The following is a 7,791-nucleotide window of genomic DNA, read 5'->3' on the forward strand; positions in this document are numbered from 1 at the left end:
TACGCCAAGTAACGTTTGGCTTCCAGGTCAGACAATTTTTTTTAATCCTAAATCTACTCATGCAAAGACACAGCTTATAGCTTGCAGATGGCTCATTCTGCTGATCTGCCAGTATTCCCACTCAGACTGTGGAATTATATCACATGAGCAAGGGGATTGCTGTCTTTTTTCATGGCTTTGTTATTGCAGGCAAATAAATATATAAATAAATATAGCTTAACAGAAAATAAGAAGAAGGATCCTGAATTCATATTTTGGTGGAGAGTCTTAAATTTAATTTAAGACAAAAATAAAGGCAAACATGAGCTTCCCATCAAACATTATCTCTTATTCATATGTTTATCAAGGCAGCCAGAAACTGAGGATGGAGTATATATTCTAAATAAAGGACGCACTAAAATTTATAGGCAGAAGTTTCTTTTTTTCTCTCACTACAGGGTTTACCTGTGTTTTCCATTGCTTTGCAAAATCTTAATACCATTTCCCCTAACAATGCCAATAATTAATAATGATTACCGTTATAAATACCAGGAGCTTCAAACTCATGAATACCACAAAGAATGATAAATGAGTATGAAAGCTTAAAATCAAATCCAGCTAAGGATAAACAAACTATTTACATGATATTAATATCAACTAAAAAATTTCAGTAGCATTGCACCTTTTTAAAGCAGGGACAATTATATTAATTCATTGAAATTGTTTACAGATTGTAACAATAAGTACAGAAAGCCTGACCTGTGAAATCTGCAGTCAGAAAAAAAAAATCCATTGATGCAATTGGAGCTAAGAAAAAAGAAAAAGTTTTTGTTTTTTCCTTTGGAAAATAATTTGGGTTGATAAAAGGTATTGACATATTTTTGATGCAATCAGATGGTTTCAACTGAAAAATCTACTTCTTAATAAATGAAGGGCTAAGTGTTTCACAACGATTCCAGGATGAGAGAGAGAGAGTGGAGAGACCCCACTGGGAAGGGCCCAAAAACGGGCCTTGAAGATGATTAAGGGACTGGAGCATCTCTTCTATGAAGAAAGGCTGAGAGCCAGGACTACTCAGCCTGGAGAAGAGAAGACTGGTGCGTGGGGGATCTCAGTGTGTGGAGCCAGACTCTTTTTGGTGATACCCAGTGCCAGGACAAGAGGCAGTGGGCACAACCTGAAACACAGGAGGTGCCATCTGAACATCAGGAAACACTTCCTTAGTGGGAAGGAGACTGAGCACTGGCACAGGTTGCCCAGAGAGGTTGTGGAGTTGCCCTCTTTGGAAATATTCAGAAGCTATCTGGACAACCTACTCTAGCTGTCCCTGATAGAGCAGGGAGGTTGGACCAGATGACATCCAGACATACCTTTCTACCTCAACCAATCTGTGATGCATCACGTGAAAGATGACGTCATTAACCTCAAATGAATTCTCTTTCATTTGGGTGAGGAAAGTGAAATAAATCTGGGTTAACCCGAATTATTTTTCCTCTCTTTCCTCCATTCATCCAGTAAACTGGAAAACTGACAGCCCTACTTTCAGCACAACCAATCTGGTGCCATTCCTGGTTCAGTTTTCCTTCTGACAATGATCCTAAAATAATTGGTACTAGGTGACCCCCTATTTGACCTATTCGCCTTTTTTCTGGCTGTACTGCCATGTTCTCATCCCTGAATATATATCCACAGCAATTAATTTAACTGAGCTTTTATGCTCAGCTTGAGTGTAAGTGAACTTTGCAGCACAGAGTGACCTAAAATGAATAAAAGGAACCTGTTATCAGTGCAGTGGCCCTGTTCCCTTTGCCCTGTTTCTCACATCATAACAGTCCTAAGGAGCCTATTAGGAATTATCTTGCAAGAGATCTTTGCATGTAACATAATAAGAAAAATAAAATGTTAGCTTGACTAATAAAGACGGGAACTTATTCAGACAGCTTTCTGTTGTTTTGTCACATGGCATGTGAGAAATAGAGTGGTTGAATTAACTCTATAAATTTGAGGTTTTGGGATAAATAGACATCCAGATGTTTGGTTCCAGATCATGAGAACTGGAGCACTGGACAACTGACCACAGTGACATTACTTTTTACTTGTGTTACCAAAGTGTTTAAGAGAACCAGTCCTAGAGTGAGATCTCCATGGCAATCAACACTTTACAAAAATTAATAAGAGCTGCAAGAGATTATAATTGAAATGTAAAGAAAGTTGTTAATGGATAACAAATGGCTAGCCCACGAATAAAAGGGAACAAGAAGAAAATACTGATGAGTGAGTGGACAATATGCTTAAGGTTGTCAAACCTGGGGAAGTTTAGAAAGGCAATGAGAATTTTAAGGGAGACTCTGGAAGTTAGGCAATGGAGTGGACCTGAATGTTTCTGTGGAATTCCTCCTAAAAAATGAGTAAGAGAAACCACAGAGACATTTGAAAATTACAAAACCAGTAGAATATAAGCTAAGAAACCTTGAAAGTAAACATACCCATTCAAGTAATGTAAATAAAAGGAGTGTCACAGTTTAATTAAAGGGCTAGAAAATTGATATTTGCAGCATTATCTGAAAGGATGTAGTAGAACAGAAGTGTATCTATCCAGGAAAAAAAAAAAAACTACCAGATCATCATGTGATAAGAACACATATTAATTAACAGTTTTGATTTAGAATATTCAGCTAAGAAAAAAAAGAAGGGAACTAGGTTCCAGGAAGTGTCTTCCATGGAAAGACAATGATGATGATAGAGCAGAGAATGTAGAATAGCAGATAGGAGGGAAATAGAAAAGGTAATTAGGAATTCATGCAATTGGTAAACACATCACATTAAAGCAAATAAAATCCACAAGGTATTTTTCTAACACTACTTTCTTTAAAAGCTGTGGCTGTTGTTTCTACGATTTTGCTAAGAGATCTTGAATAGGGAGAAGCTGGTAATGCACATGCTTGTAAAACTGTTAGAGTACTGCCTAGTATACAAAAATATCCTGGAGCTTCTGCTCCACAAGAAGAAAATTATGCTATGCAATGTATAAGGGCAAACTATCTGGAGAGCATTTTGATACATCTCCTGCCTAGGAAAGAAAGCAGTCACAACAGTACAATCATTTTCAAATCTCATAAAAAGTTCAGTGCACATTTCAAGAGAGTATTGGGTCCCTCTTTTTTCCCCCCACTTTTATCAATGCCAGATTACCAATCCCTAAAGTGGATAATAGTTTCTACAGCCCTCCTTTGGGAGATTTCAGCTAGGTGTGGCCTAATTGCGAGATGTGCTGCCACATGAAAGCTTCTGCAGGGCAAGGAACAGAGATTTTATTCACATTTAAATCAATCTGTGGTAGGCAAAACAGAAGGATTTGTAGCCTGTTATGGTTGCAGGACCCTTCCAATTAGGGTTTAAGCGACGCCGTCAAGTTGGGATACGCAGAATAAGGAAAATGCATCAAATAATACATGTGGAAAATCATGTCAAAATATCCTTAACTCCAGTTTTGAAAACTCTTCAGAAGCCTATAGATTGAGTAAGGATCTAACAGATCTATGGAAAATAATCAGTGAAGGCAATGGAACAGCCTGATACAGAGTTGGATTTATGATCTGCAACTAGTTACTGTCACTGACTCGTGACCTTCTTTGCCCATCAGTAAAAATAATGGACAATATTATTTTACAGGGTGGAGGTTGTGAACCTTAATCTATTAACATTTTAAAAAGAATTGTGAGATCCTGAGATGAAGGCGCCAAATTTAATACTCATTGTTTAGGTTTTAGCCTGTCTGTGCTCAGACAGAACTCCCACTGAGACTGGGAGCTGAACAACAATTCCAGAAGTCAGTCCATTTTTCCTAGGAAAATGAGACAGTTGCAAAGTACAGTTTGCTGCATTCATTCAGTACCCTGGAGATACAGCATTATGGTTAGTTACACATCTCAGAAAGCTTCTTCAGCAATATTGCAAAGGCTTTGAATTCTTACAAGGCTATGCTGTCCAAGTAAAAAAAAAAAGCTGCTGACAAAAGTAATAAGCCAGCACACCACACCTGACTAAACAGCATTGTTTTTTAGTCTAGAACCATGCCAAGTTCTCAAGCCAATGTAGTTACACAGTATCCCAGAACTGTATAAAATGCAGGTTTTACCACTACAGCAGCGAGCAACTTGCTGGGTGAGAAGGTATGCCCCAAACTGTCTTTTAGCTCAGCAATTTTCAGGAATCAACCTCCTCCCCCCACAAGAAACAACTCATCCTCAAATCCTAAAGGTGCTGGAATGTAAATAAGGTAAACTGAGACCTTAAATGATCTGCACATGCATACATTACCTACAGCATTTTTGGTTGCTAACTGTAAGCAGCTGCCAATTTCTCTCTAATTCTCAGACAACTTGCTAACTGATCTGCTAGTCCCAAAAGCATGTTATCTTTAATGTGCCTCTAATTTTGCTAAAAGCCTCTTATTTATAGTGTGCCTTTTATTTACTTATTTACCTTCAACTAATTAAAGCTATCATATAAAAAAAATGCAGAAAAACAAAGGCACACGTGTATGTGTCCTTGGTGAAAGGAGAAAAACTAATCTGTTCACTTAACTGGATGAACGTTGCAAAAGTTCTATTTTGCTTGGAAAAGCAATGCATGAGCAAAAGCTCCAAAACCTAGCATTATTATCTCTAATTACAATTGGCAATATGTGGCAATCATAATTATTCATTTATGCAAAATAGCTTACAGTGTCTCATTTTTTATTCCCTGTTAAAGGAAGGCTCAACAAAAGAAGAAAAAAGATTAAAGTGCTGAACATAATTGTGCTAAATGCTCAGTCATTTTGTTTTAAAAAAATACTACAAAACTAAACTGCTATTTCTGCAGAGACAGAAAATAATTTAACAAAGATGTATAGTATACTCTGCAGGTGGCAATGCATCCGGAAAACATTTCCCTGAAAAGGGGAGATATTTCACAACAAAATTGAAAACCATAATTTTTGCCATTTTTGATAGGTGGAAAGAAAGAAAGGCGGAAAGAAAGAAACCTCCCTGTTTTAATCTAGCGTATGCTTTCTATGTTAGCAAAATGGTAATTTGCAAATAGTCAGAGGAGAGACCATGACCATAATAACTTGTTATGGTTCTGCAATACGATGCTATTCTATTTCAATTCTACCACAGTACACCAGCCAATTGAATAAGATCAAGTGCACTTCATAACAAGAAAACAAAAAGTAAGGGGCTGTTCATGCTACTCGCAGAAGTAATCTCTGTTTATGCATGTATTTCTACTGGAATATCCCTCTAACTGAGGCCTGCACAACCGAGCCTGTAAGAAGCCATGGCTCATAAGAGTTGTTAGTCATCCTCCTGTCAGGTGCTGAGGGTTGGGCACTGCACAGGACCACCTCCCAAAATAAACGAAGACTCAAACTCAGGACACCAGAGGCCAAAAAGCAAGTCTCAAGAAAATGTATGCCAAAAAGCTACTCATTAGGGAAAAACAAACAAACAAACAAAAAAAAGCTACTCCAAAACCTTGCTGAAACACACAGAACACACAGGGAGGCTTTGATTCTGACATGCAGCACGAGATGAGCAATCTTTATTCTTGGGTCCAAACTTACACAAGCTGATGAAACAATGCTCCCTACATCACACTTGTTCCAGTCTAAGAGGAAAACTGAAGGCAATGGAGCAATTTCTGTGAGAAGGATCTCTTGTGAAACCAATGTTTTTCTAGATGGATAGGCATTAAAAAACTATTTCAAAGTGTCTTAAAATTATAAAAATGTAGAAAACTTTAAAATCAAATAGGAAGCAGATTTTTTTTTCCCCTCTGCTGATGGTGTTGATTAGAGCAGAGGAAATGGAGATCACCTTTGGAATGCATGGGAAAAGCCAGGCTTCCAAAATAGTATGATAAGTTGCACGATATATTAAAAATATATATATATACACACACACACACACAGGTAAGCCTTATGTAGTGGTTGAGACAGTGGAATTTGTCTCCTGAATTAGTAAACGATGGCAGAAAACAAGGAAAATATGTCTGATCAGTGTACACAGAAACTTTACAGCAAACAAAATATATATCTGGAAGAAAAAAATACAGCATTGCTATTACTTTCCACTTTGCTTTGGTCATCAGACACAAATAAATGATTAACATGCAAGTTTGTGTCTCTTTTTCTCTCAAGAGCATACAGTTAGGCTGCAGGAGATACTAACTAGGTCCAGCAGTAATTTTTTACTGTAATTAATTCATTGTGTCTTGGTCCGTTACCATTAAAACACTTCTACCCTTCACACAGCACCAGGAGAAAGATCCCATTCCCATTAAAGTCAATGGCAAAATTCCTTTTTTTTTTTTTTTAAATGGGAAAACAGGATTAGGTCCTGTGTCAGCAGTACATATTTTAGCAGATATCTGAGCATTGCATTAGCGGGGTTATCTGGGTTTGCTACCACACTTAGCAGAGTGTTTGCTCAACTTACTGCATTACAACATTTCCACACGTGAGATATTCTGATTACAAAATGGGATTGCATTATTGTTTTATACTACAGAACGCAATGATATGATTCTAAACACATCTTTGGGGCAATGCATTATTAAAAGGAAAGCATTATTATCTTGTTTGGCAGATAAAGAAGCAAATGGAGGCCATTGGGATGGATCTACAAAGTATGTATTTTAGTGAGGAAGGCATTCACTTGGGATAGCTGAGACCAGCCCTTTTTCCAGTGAAGGGAGATATACAAATACTAATACAAATTGTTGAAGTGTGCAGACGACCAGAGATGAAAAGAATCGCCTGTCCTTCCCACTTGATTGAAGACACTAATTATTCTGACCTTACAACTATTGTCTTACATTATTCAGAAATGTAGTTTGTATTATTTAGAAAGTTAAATTTTATATTATACAAAATGCAGAAATTTTACTTTTTTTTTTTTCTCCCCTCCCCTCTATGTCTTCTTAATAGATCTTCTATCAATATGCCCCCAGCATTCCTGTTTTTAAAGAGGACTGGTAAGGTAGTTCTCTCTATCATGCAGATGTTTTTCAGAAATCTTAAGTGATATTTCTCCCTAGTTTTCCATGGTATTATATTTACTATTTGCAAAATGCAATCTGCATATAAACTAATTCATCCTCTGGCTGAGAATTAACTTGTCTTATCTCAGTTTTTCATATGTGGAAAAAAATATATAAAAAGACAATACTATCAGAAGTGAGGAACATTAGATGAAATTCATAGGGTCTTGCTATGCTGTATTAGGAAAGGCATAAGGATTATGTTAACTTTAAAGTGATTCCAAAGCCCACAGAGATGATCTATAGTACAAATCCTTGAGTTTTATCCATAGTGGCCAAACAACCTAAGCCTAAGCAATCTGCTGCATGTTCAGTTTTGAAGTCTAACTCATTCACACTCCTCTCCTAGCTCTCCAGAAACTATTTAGCTCCTTTGGAAATAAGCAGTGCCCATCATAACTCAAGCATAGGAAATCCTTTATTACTTCTTACAACCACTGAGCAGCATACCAAGGAATAACAAATTAAAGAAAGGTTAGGAACTTTTCCAAAATATAACTTATGTATTTCTTGCAGATAAACAGCACATAATGAAATAATATCAAATTTACTGATTACTTTCCCAAAATATTTTACCTTGGTAGAAAATCCTGCCAAAGGAATAGCAAGTAGCTTGATTTAGTTGTGCAAAACTTAGCTCTTGGAGAGTAAAGACCAAAGTTACAACAGAAACTTATAATAAAAACATGGATGCCTCAATGGCAGGTTCTCTTGAATATTTAT

Source organism: Anser brachyrhynchus (genome assembly GCF_964034855.1).
Source record: "Anser brachyrhynchus genome assembly, chromosome: 2".
Lineage (NCBI taxonomy): Eukaryota > Metazoa > Chordata > Aves > Anseriformes > Anatidae > Anser > Anser brachyrhynchus.